Raw genomic sequence first — 14,348 nt, 5'->3', positions numbered from 1 at the left:
GTTCACCTGATCTGAACCCCATTGAGAACCTGTGGTTCATCATCAAATGTGAGATTTACAAGGAGGGAAAACAGTACACCTCTCTGAACAGTGTCTTGGAGGCTGTGGTTGCTGCTGCACGCAATGTTGATGGTGAACAGATCAAAACACTGACAGAATCCATGGATGGCAGGCTTTTGAGTGTCCTTGCAAAGAAAGGTGGCTATATTGGTCGCTGATTTGTTTTTGTTTTGTTTTTGAATGTCAGAAATGTATATTTGTGAATGTGGAGATGTTATATTGGTGTCACTGGTAAAAATAAATAATTGAAATGGGTATATATTTGTTTTTTGTTAAGTTGCCTAATAATTATGCACAGTAATAGTCACCTGCACACACAGATATCCCCCTAAAATAGCTCAAACTAAAAACAAACTAAAAACTACTTCCAAAAACATTCAGCTTTGATATTAATGAGTTTTTTGGGTTCATTGAGAACATGGTTGTTGTTCAATAATAAAATTATTCCTCAAAAATACAACTTGCCTAATAATTCTGCACTCCCTGCATTTGTTTAATATGTGCATTGAAGAACATATCCTGGTCAAAAATGGCTCCAAGGTTCCTCACAGTGTTACTGGAGGCTAAGGTAATGCCATCCAGAGTAAGAATCTGGGTTAGATACAATATTTCTAAGATTTTCAGGGCCGAATACAATGACGTCAGTTTTATCTGAATTTAGAAGCAGAAAGTTAGCGGCCATCCAGGTCTTTATGTCTTTAAGACATTCCTGCAGTTTAACTAATTGGTGTGTGTTATCTGGCTTCATGGATAGACACAGTTGGGTGTCCTCTGCATAGCAGTGAAAATGTATGCTATGTCTTCTGATGATACTGCCTAGGGGAAGCATGTATAATGTAAACAGAATTGGTCCTAGCACTGAACCCTGTGGAACTCCATAATTGACCTGAGTGTGTGAAGAGGACTCTCCATTTACATGTACAAATTGGAGTCTATTAGATAGATATGATACAAACCACTGCAGCGCAGTACCTGTAATACCTGCATGTTCTAATCGCTCTAATAGGATATTATGGTCGACAGTATCGAATGCTGCACTAAGGTCTAGCAGGACAAGCACAGAGATGAGTCCACTGTCACAGGCCATAAGAAGATCATTTGTAACCTTCACTAAAGCTGTTTCTGTGCTGTGATGAGCTCTGAAACCTGACTGAAACTCTTCAAATAAACCATTTCTCTGCAGATGATCTGTTAGCTGTTTGACAACTACTCTTTCAAGGATTTTTGATATGAAAGGAAGGTTGGAGACTGGCTTATAATTAGCTAAGACTGCTACTACTGCCAGCTTGAAGGCCTGTGGTGCATAGTTGATTAATAGAGATAGGTTGATCATATTTAAGATTGAAGCATTAATTGATGGCAGGACTTCTTTGAGCAGTCTTTTGGGAATGGAGTCTAAAAGATGGTTTGGAGGAAATCATTACTAAAGTTAACTCAGAAAGATCAATTGGAGAAAAAGACTTTAAATGAATATTCTTGTGTTCTTATTTTCTTTAATCAGTGATGAGTAGTAAGATGTTCTAGCTTTGCGGAGGGCTTTCTTAAACATCACCAAACTATTTCTTTAGGCTACATGATGATCTTCTAAATTTGTGACACGCCATTTTCTCCCCAGCTTACAAATTATCTGCTTTAAGCTACATGTTTGAGAATTAGAACATGTAATCAATTATTGTAAATTTAAATGTTATTAGCAAATGATCACACAAGAGAGGCTTTTCAGGAAACACTGTTAAATGTTCAATTTCTGTGCCATATGTTAAAACAAGAGCTAGAGTGTAAATAAAGTGGTGGGTGGGTTCTTTTACATTACTTTTACATTATTTTACATTAGATTAATACAAATGTGAAATAAGTAAAAGCAACTGAGTGAGGGAAAGCAACTGAATGCATTTAGGCATGAGGGGCTTACAGAGAAAAGGAAAAAACTATCCAGCAAGCGGCAGCTCTTTAGGGGAAAATGCCTTGTTGATGACAGATGTCAGAGGAGAATGGCCAGACTGCTTTGATCTGATAAGAAGGCAACAGTAACTACAGTAACAGTAATCGTTTGTTACAAGAGGGTATGCAGAAGAGCCTCTCTGAACATTCAGCAAATTAACCTCCTAAGACCTGAACTCTTCCATTTTTTTTTACCTGGTTTTTGTTTCTAAGAAAAATGAGAGCCACATATGAGGATATTCGTTTTAAATTTCTATAAAACAGAGGCAGTATAATGTCCTTGTAAGTGGATATCAGGCCCTTGTAGAGCAAAATTTAGTATTTTGGTCTAGACAACCCAAAATGTGATGTCCACATATGTGGACGCAAAGTCCTAGGAGGTTAAAACGTGAAGCAGATTGCTTACAGCTGCAGAAAAGTAGGAAAACATTGCCTGTTTGATGAGTCTCAATTTCTGCAGACATATTTGGATGGTAGTGTAAGAATTTAGCGTAAACAACATGAAATCATGGATCCATGTTGTTGATGCAACTGTTGCAATTTGGTGCTATATAAATAAAACTGAGTTCAACTCAGTTCAATTCAACTCAATTCATCCTGCCTTGTATCAGTTGTTCAGGCTGGTGGTGTAATGGTGTGAGGGATATTTGCTTAGAACACCCTTTAGCACCATATGAGCAGGTCACAAATGTCACAGCCAAGCTGAGAACCCTGTTCATCCCTTTATGGTCGCAGTGTGCCCATTTTCTGATAGTTTCCTCTAGCAAAATAATGCACCATGTTAGAAAGCCTAAATAATTTCAAACTGGTTTCTCGAACTTGTTATACTCAAATGACCTCCACAGTCACCAGATCTCGATTGAATAGAGCACCTTTGGGCTCTTATGGAGCAGAAGATTTAGAGTTGACAAATCAGTGGGAACTATGTGATGCTATCATGTCAATATGGACCAGAAGCTCTAAGAAATGTTTCCAGCACCTTGTTGGTTCTGTGCCAAAAAGGGTTAACGTTGTCGTGAAGACACAAAGGACTCTGACCTGGTACTACTAGGTGTACCTAATCCAGTGCCCAGTAATTGTATACTCCCGTCCTTATTGTGTATTCATGTGAAAAAAGGACTTCTAACTGGGAACATTCACTTTAACGCTAAGTTCCTGACATCGTACACAAAAACATGGCAGATATTTCCCCCACGATGACGAACATTTAATTGATGTTGCAACACAGATGTATTGCATCTTTTTTTAATTTCTATGGCTGATCAGGTAATAACCTTGACACTGGAAATATCGGACAATAGTAAGAATGGACAGAAAGTGCAATTCATTTCAGCATTTAATAAATAAGTTTCGTCGCCTGTCAGAGATTTACAGTTAACAAACAGTCAGGTGAATAAACAACACTGAGACACTTAAGATTGACAACGTGCGGCACGGGTGAAAAGCTCAGAGCAAATCACACCGAACTGCAGTATTCGTTTATTTTTATAGGTTACATCGTCAATATGCAAATATAATCACATTTCCTGTTACGCAGGTCCTGATGCTGTCTGTGTGTGTAAGCTGTGTGTGTGTGTCACAAAGTATGTGTGTTGCAAGTCAATTTCTAAGAATAATATAATGCAAGTCAACTTCTGCGGATATGTATTTCTGTACTGGTCTCTTGTCAGTGTCACAGGGTCAGCTTCCTGTTTCAACAGAAAACTGTCTGGTGAAATATGTATAACATAACTTTTGAAGCATAAGCAAATAAAACAATAAATCAAATCAAATCAAATCAAATCACTTTTATTGTCACATCACATGTGCAGGCACACTGGCACAGCACATGCGAGTGAAATTCTTGTGTGCGAGCCCCACAAGCAACAGAGATGTGCAAACACAACAACACAAACGAGCAAAATACAAGAATGGCCAACCTGAAACTAATAAATATATGTACAATATATAATAGTGTATGCATTTCTGGATGTGTATACTAAATATTTTCCTACGTGTGTGTGTGTGTGTGTGTGTGTGTGTACACATTTTTACAAATTAAATAGTAAAAAAAATAAAATAAAATAATAATAATAATAATAATAATAATAATAATAAAATATATAAAATATACAGAGTTGAATATGTGCAAAACAAGTGGCATTTATATACAGTGTGGAGTGCATAATGTTGAAATAAAAACTCCCTAACATCGCCAAAAGTAGGAAAGGTGTTTTTTCGGTCCTGAAATCCATGCACTATTGCTTGACAATGAGGTCAAAAAGAAAACTGATTGAGTCAGCAGCACAGAAAGCATTAGTGCAGGTTGCCAGGAATTTTCTTGGCATTTATAGAGCATATAACAATAGTGAACTCGTGGATAATGTGCTGAAAGCATATCTGCTAATGGGTGCCAGAATGTCACTAAAGATTAACTTTTTTCATTCTTATCTCAACTTTTTTTTCCATCAAATTTGGGCATTTTCAGTGATGAACATCAGGATATAAAAGTGACAGGCAATGGATATTAGGGAAAATTTAATCTGAACATGATGACTGATTGCTCTTAGTTCTTACTTGAGTTAGTGTAAAAAAAAAAAAGAAAAAAAAAGATGCAGAGCTGATCTGAATTTCCAGTAGCAAACAAAGGATATTTTTGTAGACCGGTGAATTTGGACAGACATATCAAGTCAATCAGTTATGTTAGAAAAACATATCAGTGTGTTATTTTAAACATTGACCAATTAACTGCATAACTTTGTGTATGCACCTGAGGTTCATGTCCACCTGTAGACCCAGACCAGATTAACCACAGCTGTTATATCACTGAACTGGAACACCTGTGACACAAAATCACACTAACCTCTTACAGGGTGCTACAAATACCAGTAAGAATGTCTAATAGTAATACAAATTCCAGTCTGGTGTCAGCTATGGAAACTTAATGTATTGAAATAAAGTACAGTGACATAAATGAGAGTTCATGGGAGGTATAATAAATGGGCGTGGAAAAAAATTACATTAACCAAGTAACTGAGCTCATCTCTGTCCAAATTTTGTAGGAGGCACAAATCATAACAAAATATCCATAAATCCATAAATAAATATAATACATAAATAAAAAGTGCATTATTTAACTGGTTACTGTATAATCTTTTTAAAATTTTGCATAAATACCAACCTTAGCTATGAAAAAGGCTGTAAGAGGCATGATGACATACTGAGCCACAACTGCAATAGCCAGTCCTTTAGGTTTCATCATGTAATGCTGGAAACTGGGGAAAGTACACAATTATTAAAATATATATACACTCTAGTGCACCTCCAAAATTTAGAAAATTGGAGGTCTTTTTTTTTAAAGTAAACTTTCATGTGTTCTATATTCATGACCACAGGTTATGACCATAGCTCGTGAAAATGAGAAATCCAGTTTCACCAGTTATTAAAACATTTAATACATCTTATGTCAGTGTATTCATTTTTACGTCCTCCCTGTCTCGTCATGTTCATTAGGTTAAGCCGTGTCTCCCTTCTGTGTGCAACTTCCTCTTTTCCCTCCCTGTGTACATAGCTGTGTCGAAAATTCATGGGCTGCATCCTCCTGAGGCTGCATTTGTAGGCCGATTACATCACAGCGACGCGCCGAAGGCTGTCCAAATTCGTAGACTCCTCTGAATACAGCCGACAAATGCGTCCTCCTTTTCCCCGAATTTGAAGGATGGGTCGGGTGTGTTCTTCGTGGGCCTACCATATCCCAGAATTCATAGCGCGGCCCAGCCAAACTCCAGTTTCCGGCAATGGCGGCCGCTACTAAGTTTTAAAATTACTCTTATTAATCTTTCTGGGTCACAAAATTAACTTTTAACATATTTTCAGGCGAGAATGTGGGTGTGTAAACTTCAAACATCTGCTCGGTTTATCAAGGTGTCGCATATTTGCAAAAGTGCTTCGACGTTTTCGGAGACGTCTGTTACCCACCAGCTCGATAGCTAGCCGAGAGCTCGAGGGTCACTAGAGCCGCAGAGAACGGCACAACTCCCGGCACATCATTTTCAGATCACCGCGGACTTTCGCTACTCAGGTTAAACGTAATATATAAATCACCTAGACAACCTAAAAATGTTATTGTTGGGCTTTTTTCAGTGTTTTATTTGTTCGTGAGTAAATCAGTTTGGCTGAGATTAAAGTTATTAGATTAGATTAGATTAGATTAGATTAGATTAGATTAGATTAGATTAGATTAGATTAGATTAAATAAAACTTTATTAATCCCCCGGGCAAGTTCCTCCTTGGGCTTCACACAGCTGAATAAACGTCAAACAGAAAATTAAATGGAAGTGTGAGATGGTTGAGAATTTACTCCAATGTTCTGTTATATTTTAGATAGCAAGGAGCAGACGGCCGAGTTTATTAAACTCCACCGAGACAGTGGGGACGCTAATCAGAAGGCTAGACCGTCCAATTTCCCCAGCTGTTTACTTCCGGTCTACCTCCTGAGGACCTGGCCCACGTAGACCGCGAAGGCCGGGTCCTCATGTGTCCCATGAAATGAAGCAGGCAGCTCAGAGCGACCCAGAGCAAATCAAAGTTGGCATTCAGCGGTGAGTGAGAGGAAGGACGCTAGCATCAACTAGCTAGCCGGTCGTCACGGCAAAGCTACAAGAGCGTCTCTCAGCATGGGCCCGAAAAAAGTTCTGTCAGCCGAGGAAGGAGACGATATTAAGAAGTCGCTGGAGTTTATGACAGAGGAGATTTCTACTGTCAAACTGCAGCAGAAAGCCATCCTGGACCTGGTCGAGGAAGTTAAGGCTCTCCGCATCCAGAACGCCGAGAAGGATTGGCGGCTGGCGTACCTGGAGAACAGAGTGGCGGATTTGGAGCAGTACACCCGGATGAACGATGTTATCATCACGGGGCTTCGCATCAAACCCCGGTCATACGCCCGGGCGGTCGCCACTGACAATGTAGGAGGGCCAGGAGAGGAAGATGTCAACTCCACGGAGCATCAAGTGGTTACCTTTCTACGGTCCAAAGGTGTGGAAGTGGATTATAACAACATTGAGGCTTGCCACCCTCTACCCCGAAAAAATGAAAGTGACAAACCAGCCATCATTGTGAGATTTGCAAACAGAAAACAGAAAACAGCACTGTTAAAACAAGGAAAGAAACTGAAAGGATCCGATGTCTTCATGAACGAACATCTGATAAAAAGAAATGCGGACATTGCCAGGAAAGCACGTTACTTGAAGAAACAGGGAAAAATTCAAAATACATGGACCACCAACTGCAAAGTATTCATTAAACTCAATGGAACAAGCCAAAGTGTTGGTCATCAGAAATATGGAAGTGCTGGACAAATACTGAGGTCAACTTACTCTGGAGGTATGAATACACATGTGACGTGACACACAACACAACACATGGCACAGTCCAAAAGAACTTCATCTGCATCCGGCAACAATATCAACATAACTCATTGGAATTCTCTTTATGATAATCTGGAACTGAGAACATTTCGATACACAGACCATAATGTTCTAGACTTAGAAAAGGATATAGACCCGGAAAATAATTTCTTCTACAACATCAGCTGTAACTGCTGCTACTTCACTGATGAACAGTTTAAGCACACCATCAACACGGAAAATAAATTATCAATAATCCATTTTAATAGCAGAAGTCTGTATGCCAACTTCAACAATATAAAGGAATATCTAAATGAGTTGACAAATCCATTTGGAATTATTGCCATTTCTGAAACATGGATCAATGCGGAGAAAGGAATGGACTTTGGACTGGAGGGATATGAAGTGAATTTTGTAAATAGAAGGAACAAGAGTGGAGGGGGAGTAGCTGTGTATGTGGATAAAAACCTAAACTACAAGGTGGTAGAAAGTATGACAACTGTAATTGATAATTTACTAGAATGTATAACAATTGAAATTTATAAGGAAAAAGAAAAAAATGTAATAATTAGCTGTATATATAGAACACCTGGCTCTAGTATTCAAGTATTTAATGACTTCATAGAGGAAATATTCTCTAAAACAAATCAAAAAGTTATGTTTATCTGTGGTGATTTTAATATTGACCTGTTGAATCCAAAAAAGCATAAAATGAGCGACGAATTCCTAAACACTATGTACAGTTTGAGTTTACATCCTAAAATAACCAGGCCTAGCAGAATTACACCACATTGTGCCACCTTACTTGACAATATTTTCACTAACAATATGGAAAACAACATTGTGAGCGGATTATTAATTAATGACATCAGTGATCACCTACCAGTTTTTGCAGTTTATGACACTAATTATAAGAAAAATCAGCATGAAGAACAACTGAGATACAGACGTGTAAGGACAGAAGAAACGATGACTGCATTTAAGAACGATCTATTAAATCAGGACTGGGACAAGGTGTACAAAGAAGCTGATATTGATATTGCATATGGCATATTTTTAAGAATATTCATGGAGTTGTACGATAAAAACTGTCCAACAATAAAATACAACAGAAAGCACAAATATTCAGATAGACCATGGCTCACTAAGGGTTTACAAAATGCATGTAAAAAGAAAAATACACTCTATAGGGAATACCTAAAACAAAGAACAAAAGATGCTGAAAATAAATATAAAAAATACAAAAATAAGTTGACCAATATTATACGTGTATGTAGAAAGGAGTATTATAGTAAAATATTGAACAACAATAAACATAATATGAAAGGAATATGGGATGTTTTAAACGGTATCATTAAAAATAATTCTGGACAACAAAGTTATCCACAATACTTTATCGATAATGGCAATATTATGGAAAACACTGCTGATAAGGTCAACAGCTTTAATCATTATTTTGTAAATATTGGACCAAAACTGGCAGAACAAATTCCTGAGTCACTGCCATCAGTAGACTGTAGTGAAAACCTGATTGATAGGAACCCTAACTCAATGTTCCTCACATCAGTGGAGGAAAAAGAAATAATTGACATTGTACACATGTGTAAATATAAAACATCTACTGATTGTAATGATATTGACATGAAAATCGTCAAGAAGGTCATTGAAGGAATTGTAGGACCTCTAACATATATTTGCAACTTATCATTTCAGACGGGAAAAGTGCCAAACAAAATGAAAATAGCTAAAGTTGTGCCGCTGTATAAAACCGGGGATAGACGCCACTTCACAAATTACAGGCCTGTTTCTTTACTACCACAATTCTCCAAAATCCTAGAAAACCTGTTTAATAAACGATTAGACAAATTCTTAGATAAATATAAATTACTCTCTGACAGTCAATATGGATTCAGATCAAAAAGATCAACATCTCTGGCATTAATCGAATCAATTGAGGAGATTACGAATGCTATAGATCAGAAACAGTATGCAGCTGGAGTATTTCTGGATCTCAAGAAAGCATTCGACACAATCAATCATGACATATTAATTAATTCCCTTAGAAATGCACAAGTGCAGATTCATGTAGATGGTGTGGAAATTGAAAGAGTACTTGAACATAAGTTTCTTGGTGTGATTATAGATGATAAATTAAACTGGAAGTCTCATATAAATCATATACATAACAAAATTTCAAGAAGTGTCTCAATCTTGAGTAAAGTAAAACACATTCTGGACCACAAATCACTCCACATTCTCTATTGTTCCCTGATTGCACCGTATTTGAATTACTGTGCAGAGGTTTGGGGCAATACTTACAAATGTTTGCTATCATCAATCTTTATATTACAAAAAAGGGCCATAAGGATAATCCATAAAACTGGTTACAGAGATCATACAAATCCACTATTCTTAAAATCAAAAATTCTAAAATTCACAGATCTGGTTCATTTTCTCACAGCACAAATTATATATAAAGCAATAAATAACCTGCTTCCTGACAATATTCTAAAAATGTTTTCTAAAAGGGAACGGGGATACAATTTGAGGGGGGAATTAAATTTAAAACATCCTCGTATCCGTACAACATTAAAAAGTTTTTGCATCTCTGTGTGTGGAGTGAAGCTGTGGAACAGACTAAGTAAAGATATGAAGCAATGTCCAAGCATGGCGCAGTTTAAAAAGCGGTTTAAGGATATGGTTTTTACAGGGTACAGGGAAAAGGTAGAGATTTGATAGGGTGTTCTTGTCTAATATTTTCATGTGTGTGCGCATGCACGGGTTTGTTGGTATGGATATATATATATAATTGTAGGCTGTGTATCCTTGAGGTGTTAATGGGGTTATTGAAAATGTGTATATGTGCGTATGTGTGTATATACGTATGTATGGATAGATAGAAACATATATGTGTATATATTTAAAAAAAATAAATAAATAAATAAAAAAAAAATTACACATAACATATAATGTAATTGCAAGGAGGTATTTCTGTAGTCTATTGATACTAGATAGTGGAAAAGGGGTGGGATTAAATAAGCTTATGCTTCTTCCTGCTCCTTTTTGAACATGGACGTTATTTGGAGTTGTGGTTGCTCGTTTTCCTTTTGTTTGCGTTGTTCATTTGTCTCTTTTAATTCTATTTTTTTTTTATACTTTTTCAACATGTTCAAAATAAAGATTCAATCAATCAATCAATCAATCAATTTGGACACAGCTACCGTGTGTGCGACAGTGGCTCAGGGGGTTGGGAAGCGCATCTGTAACCGGAAGGCCGCCGGTTCGATCTCTGTCCTGGTCGTTGTGTCCTTGGGCAAGACACGTTACCCTACAGCCTACTGATGTTGGCCAGAGGGGCCGATGGCGCGATATGGCAGCCTCGCCTCTGTCAGTCTTCCCCAGGGCAGCTGTGGCTATAACTGTAGCTTGCCTCCACCAGTGAGTGAATGAATAGTGGAATTGTAAAGTGCTTTGGGTGCCTTGAAAAGCGCTATATAAATGCAATCTGTTATTATTGTTATTATTATTATTCTTTGTGCTTGTTGTCGGTTAGTCTGTCTGTCATGCCCCTGCTCTCTGTCTCCTCTTCCAGGTATTCAGGTTTCTTGTTTTCAGTTCAGGCTCTGTCCTGGTCGTTGTGTCCTTGGGCAAGACACTTTACCCTACCGCCTACTGATGTTGGCCAGAGGGGCCGATGGCGCGATATGGCAGCCTCGCTTCTGTCAGTCTGCCCAGGGCAGCTGTGGCTACAACTGTGGTTTGCCTCCACCAGTGTGTGAATGTGAGAGTGAATGAATAGTGGAATTGTAAAGCGCTTTGGGTGCCTTGAAAAGCGCTATATAAATGCAATCCATTATTATTATTCTTTGTGCTTGTTGTCGGTTCGTCTGTCTGTCATGCCCCTGCTCTCTGTCTCCTCTTCCAGGTATTCAGGTTTCTTGTTTTCAGTTCAGGCTCATGTTAGGTTTTAGTTCTCCCAGTTAAGTTTCTTATAGCTCCACGCCACTCATTTCCTGTTTTTGTTTGAATGTCACCTACTGTAAATAAAAGCTCACTCGCATCAAAGCCTGTGCCTGCATTTGGGACCTTCTCTTATAACTCCACACATCTGCTGCCACTGCCATGACAGAAACAGTGATTTACATAGATTTTTTAAAAGTTATTATTTTTAACTATAATGAACTAATACTGAAATTAAAACCCAGCATTGTGAAAACCTGTGCCCTTCTTTAAAAATCCTTTAGCTATTTGCTGAATTTCCAAGGAAAATGTCAACATGCAGATGAATTACACTTTTTCACATTGCCTAATATTCATTCAAAACACTGCGCTATTGAGAGAGAAAAAATAATTCAAGTATAATGAACCACTGCTGCTTTTAAAGGACTAATATTGCTTAAATGAAGAAAAGAAAAAATCTTGATCTGAGTTATAACTGCACAGATTAGATAGATGTTAGGACAACCAGAAGTACTAGACGCACCATACACCTGAACTAAATGTTACATCTGTTCCTCTAAATTCTTACAGACATGTGGTCATAATGTTGTCATGGTCCGGGTGAGTGCTGGAGTTTTCTTCTTTTTTGCTGTCTCCACTTCTGGGCAGAGTCGCTGTGTTGCGTTCAGTTCAGTTCAGTTCCGTTCAGTTCCGTTCAATTTTATTTATATAGCGCCAACTCAAGCCGTTCTGACGCTTCTCCACACCTGGGAGCAATTATGCTGTCAGCATTTAGGATCAGCGATCACCATTACTCTCCGCCAAGTGCTCAGCGTGCCACAGTCAGTGTTAGTCGCTACAGTTTTGGTTAAAGAGCTGATTTCTGCAGAAAGCTGTTGACTTTGTTTGTCTCTACAGACCTCCAGTCGGCTTTCAGGTTTCGTCTTAGACAACACTTACTCTCACCCAGCTGCTGGTCTAAATGTGACTGTTCAGTTTCTCTATCCTGTCTCATTCAGCTTACCTGCCTGCCCTCCTGTCACCATCACAGAGCCCTACGGATCACCTGCTCTGTAATCAGCTCACCTGGACAACTCATCCTTCCCCCACCTTACCAGTCCACCACCTGCAAAACTGTAAGATTAATTAATCTACACTCTGCTTTCTCCATCTCTGGGGCTCTGGGTCATGGTCCCTTAATCTCCTCTTTTTTTCTTGCAGTGTACTGAGACTCCTGGTTGCATTTCCTGGTGCCCATGCCCTCCACCAAACCTTGAACTTTGAGTGCACTGATGTCTGGTGATGTTTCCGACCCATTCTAGCCTTAGTTTCTCATTGTGACCTTAGATCTTGAAAAATACCCAAGTTATAGTCCTCTGACCTTCTCTGACCTTGTTTCTCATTATTGTTGATAATTCCGTTCAGAGTTCATGATTCATAGTCTTGTTGTAATAAAGTTCTTGTGTTTTACGTCACCCCTTGTCTCCGTGTGTTTTCCGTTCTGAGACGGCCCACTTTGCACGGTTTCAGCTGTGACAAATGTGCTGTTTTTGATTGCTGTGGCATCTCACTAGAGCAGGGGTGCCCAATCCCGGTCCTCGAGAGCTACCGTCCTGCAGCTTTTAGATGCATCCCTACTCCAACACAGCTGAATCAAATGGTTTGATTACCTCTTCAGCATGCCATCGTGTTTGGCAAAGGCCTGATAACAAGCCATTCATTTGATTCAGCTGTGTTGGAGTAGGGATGCATCTAAAAGCTGCAGGACGGTAGCTCTCGAGGACCGGGATTGGGCACCCCTGCACTAGAGCATTCAAAGCATGGTTTCTCATAAACCTTAAAACCAGCAGCACATACACAGACAGCCCTTTGCACTGAGAGTGCAGTGCAAAAGTCTTGAGCCTCCCCTTGTTTCTTTATATTTGTGCTTCCATGGAGACTTTCTTGGGATTTTTTTTAAAAGTGGTCTTGAGCAAAAAACAAAACACAATTGCACAGTTACTCTTTGATGGAGGTTTTTGTATTTGTTTTGCCTTTTTTGTGGAAAATGGAATACGAATACAGGCAGCAGAGACTCTTAGCCAGAACTTTTTTGTTGCCACTGTTTCCCATTGTCATTTAAAATGTTAGTTTTCCTTGACATCAAATACAAAATTTGTCCATATATCTACCCTACTCTACTCGGTGAAAGTAGGAAGAAAAAACTCTCATTTAACAGGAAGAAGCCTCTAGCAGAACCAGGCTCTGAGAGGAGCGGTAATTTTCCATGACCAGCTGGATCTTTTGTTTTGTCCTCCTCCCCTCCACCCCAATCAATTGCAGGAGATGGATCTGCCTTCCTGTACCTGTGAGTACCTAGTGGAGTACCTGGGCATCATCTTATCCCAGGACAGTGATGGTCTATGTAGCTGTGCTCTTCCTTCTGAAGTCGAGCACCATCATGTTTACATCTAACCGTTTTGTGGGCACCACGACCTTGAGATCTACTGAAAGTCTAAGGTGGTCAAGGTGAACAGGAATGAAAACTGGACAGTGCTCTGTGGAGCTCACGCAGTGCATATCACAAACTCAGAGCTCTGCTCATCTCACATACTGCAGCCTGTAATGTAGTAATCCATGAGACGGTGGACGTGTTTCCTGGCATTTCCTCAGTGGTACTTATTGGTACTTAGTGGACAAGAGCTTGAAAAAACATAAATGTACATAATGAATTTATTTTCAGTGGAAACTTGTAATTGTATGATGTAGGAAAAAGATAGACTCATCAGATTTTTCAAAAATGTATTTAAAACTGGATTTTGGCTTCATTAGTGCTTTATAACTGAAGTTACTAATACATTTACAGGGTTCAGATAATGATACTGTTTTATAATCAAGAAATACAGTTGCACATTTTTCTATTTGTTCATTAAGCTGTAAGTAAGCTATTTTTGGTTACTTCATCTGGAGCCCCTTTGGTGAAACCGTTCACGCTAATAATAATAATAATAATAATAATAATAATAATAATAATAATGGATTGGA

Source organism: Mchenga conophoros, linkage group LG15 (assembly GCF_057382185.1).
Source record: "Mchenga conophoros isolate Kocher_MC1m ecotype Shallow Benthic linkage group LG15, M_conophoros_male_GT1.1, whole genome shotgun sequence".
NCBI lineage: Eukaryota > Metazoa > Chordata > Actinopteri > Cichliformes > Cichlidae > Mchenga > Mchenga conophoros.
This window is presented reverse-complemented; position numbering follows the sequence as displayed.